Below are 3,063 nucleotides of genomic sequence, written 5' to 3'. Positions count from 1 at the left end.
CCTCTATTTTAACATTATATGTTTTGTTCAAATTTTTTTTCTACTAGTATTTTATAATACAATCAGCAAACAATATATGTCAAAGATAAAAACAAATGTAGTAAACGTTTCCTTAAGTTTTTGAATATGTAACTTCATTTACTTGCGATTCATAATTTTTTTCCTAAACTGCTGCAAAATCAGCAAAAATGCCTTGGCAATTTTAGCATAGTTCCTAGGATATTGGTTGGCACTCAAAGGGTTAACTTACCAGACACTGAGTAACTGCACAAATTAATAAGTGTAATACAAATAAACCTATTTTTCTTTGTTCTCCAAAAGTGAAATATTTCCTGTTCTGCACACCAAACAAGGCAGTCCAAGACTAATGGCATGGCCATCGGCTGCTAAAATATTCGCTGCTAGTATTAGAGGAGAGAAATGGTGCGCCTACGCATAAGGTGCATAAGGGAAATGAATGCAACATGATGATAGTAATCAGTCATTAGCGAACACTGTAGTTCATTATTAATAACTAGAGGCCCATTGCACAAAGAGATTCATGCAATAGGCCTTCCCTTCCCCTGGCTGCTGGCACCGGTTTTCCTCCGGCACCCGGGACCCAAGCCTTTGCTCTGGACGGAGCCTTCAGTCTTCGCTCTGCCGCTTTGCCCCTACCTATGCAAATTAACCACCATCTTTGTTGGGTTAATTTGCATACTCTCCTGATTGGCTGGTGAGCATAGCGGAGGGACAGTTAATTTACATGTTTGTCTATTATTAGTTAAGATTATGTATATCAGGATATTGTAAAAATTAAGTTACGAAATTTTTATTAAAATGTTTCTTGCATACCATTACATTGACTGTGCCGCAAAAATATTCATTGTGGGCCACATGTGGCCCGTGGGCTGCGAGTTTGACATGCTTGGTGTAGGGTGAAGGATGATCGTCTGGGCTGGTTGTTTGGCTTGAAGATTATTCCAGCATGTTTTCAGGCTGGCAGGCATGGTCCTAGAGAACTGCTGCATGTTTCTACAGGAGACAGAAGAAGAACTGCTGGAGGCTGTGTGAGAACAGGGTGGAGGACAAGTTCCAGCTTACAGGAGGAGGGTCTCCTCAGAGCCAGAGTACTGTAGTTCTCACCTTATCTGCCTTGTATTTCGCAGTTCCACAGAGCATTTAATTAGGGGAATCGTGCATGTTGTACTGCTGTTTAAATAAAATTTATGACTATCTGCTTTATTTATTCCTCACATTTTTCTATGAGTCATTCCCCCCAATTTTACTAATAAGGAAGGCTTGTGACAGTTACATGACTTCCTCAGGTTCTCAAAGCATGTATGACAACCAGGACTCAAACCAGGTCTGCTGATTCCAAAACCCATGAATACTCCACAGCATCAGAGCCTAGAATTTCCCCCGAGAGTCCACCACCTGATGAGAAAGGGAGCGCATCATCTGAAGATGCCAGGCAAGAAAAGCACAGTAGACTCCCATGTACAGGTGAGAGGAGGCCAGAGCATGTTGCATGCTTGGACTCCGCAGGAAGGTGTGGTTTTTCCCATAGTGTGGTTTAAAGGCCAAGAGCCATGAGGCAGCCATAGTAACCAGCATGAAGAGAAGGTTCTGAGAAGAGCTGGGCTCCAAAGAAGGCTGACCAGTCAGTCCTGTGTGGACAGGAGGAGCAAAGGGATCCACTTGGTTTAAAGATGAGAAAAGCATGATGGGGCTTCTGTGGGTTTCCATCACTTCAGTGAACATTTATCATGTTCCCACCATGTGCCTAGCACAGTGGCCTCAGGAAATAAGAAAAGCAGTCATCCTCCCTGAAGTTACTGACACAACAGAGAACAATTCAAATTCAGCACAAGATCTGCACGGTTCTCCAGAGAGACGAATCAATAATGCCTATAAACAATATACAGTGGGGCCTTGACTTACGAGTGTCCCGACTAATGAGTTTTTCGAGATATGAGCTGTCTCTCGGCCAATTTTTTGTTTTGAGTTGTGAGCTAAAATTCGGGTTACGAGCCAGCTTCAGATACCCCACCGCTAGTTGGCGCAGCGAACGTCACAGTGAACGCCACAACATCAGCCCAGCATCACGTGTCTCACTCGTTCACTGTTGATTTGACATACGAGTAATTTGAGTTACGAGTTCCATCATGGAACGAATTAAACTCGTAAGTCAAGGCCCCACTGTAGATGATATAAATATAAATAGAGATAGAGGTATTTATTTTATATAAGAAATGAATTTAAAGAAATAGTAGGGGCTGGCAAGTCTGAAATTTGTAGGTCAGGGCAACAGACTGCAAACTCGGGCAGAAGTCAATGCTGCAGTCTTGAGGCAGAATGTTTTGTTTTCTGGGAAACCTCAGATTTTACTCTGAAGACCTTCAGCTGATTGGATGAGGCCCACCCACTTTGTCCAGGGTCATCTACGTAAAGTCAATCACCTGTAGCTGACAACCAGCTGACAAAACACCATCCCATCCGCACCTGGATTCGTGCCTGATAACTGGGTGCTACACTAGTAGCCTAGCAAACTCCACACATAAACTGTCCTATTAGTCCCATGTTTATCCCAAGAAGCCAGAAGCAGGCACTTTCTCTTGGGGACACTGGCTTTGTGCATCACGAGGTCCTGACCTGGTTTTAAGGTGCAGCCGGTGGGGGCCCCAGGAGGGCTGTCAGAGCCCCTGCCAGGGCGCTCACAAAGGTGTGGATTCCTTGCAGCTGACCTTCATCGTGCAGTCGGAGGCTGGAGGAGAGGGGGGGCGGGGAGCATTTCGCAAGTGAAAAGAACAAATAACGGTCCCGCACTAGGTCACTGTGCCCAGGCCTCACGCTCTCGGTGAAACAGCCCCAGCCCTGCGGCCACCAAGGCCACTGTGCCCCCCATCCCCCACGCCCCTCTCCCGGGAAGCCAACCTGTTTTCAAATGCGCAGCCCCATAGCCCTCCTCCCAACTCCCAGCGGGAGCTCTGTTAGGACCCTCACCAATAAAAAGGGGTGCAAGCCCGGGGGCTGAAACAGAACCCCCACCCCAATAAGAGGGGGAGGTTCGCAACCTGCGGG

The 3,063-nt window shown here is 46.0% G+C and overlaps 1 long non-coding RNA gene across 2 annotated transcripts; it reads right to left on the bottom strand.

Annotated features, from left to right (window-relative positions):
* Positions 1 to 853: 853 nt before the first annotated feature.
* Positions 854 to 3,057, bottom strand: LOC106726559. Of its 2 annotated transcripts, none has more exons than XR_001362625.1 (3): positions 2,986 to 3,057; positions 2,635 to 2,746; positions 854 to 1,014 (listed from the first exon to the last, which is right to left on the bottom strand). It is a non-coding gene; the product is annotated as an uncharacterized LOC106726559 (long non-coding RNA). The 2 variants fall into 2 exon arrangements; XR_001362624.1 differs by lacking the exon at positions 854 to 1,014 and adding an exon at positions 1,178 to 1,191.
* Between the last annotated feature and the right edge of the window lie 6 nt (positions 3,058 to 3,063).

This window comes from Myotis brandtii, unplaced genomic scaffold, assembly GCF_000412655.1.
Source record: "Myotis brandtii unplaced genomic scaffold, ASM41265v1 scaffold1074, whole genome shotgun sequence".
Lineage (NCBI taxonomy): Eukaryota > Metazoa > Chordata > Mammalia > Chiroptera > Vespertilionidae > Myotis > Myotis brandtii.
This window is presented reverse-complemented; position numbering and strand designations above follow the sequence as displayed.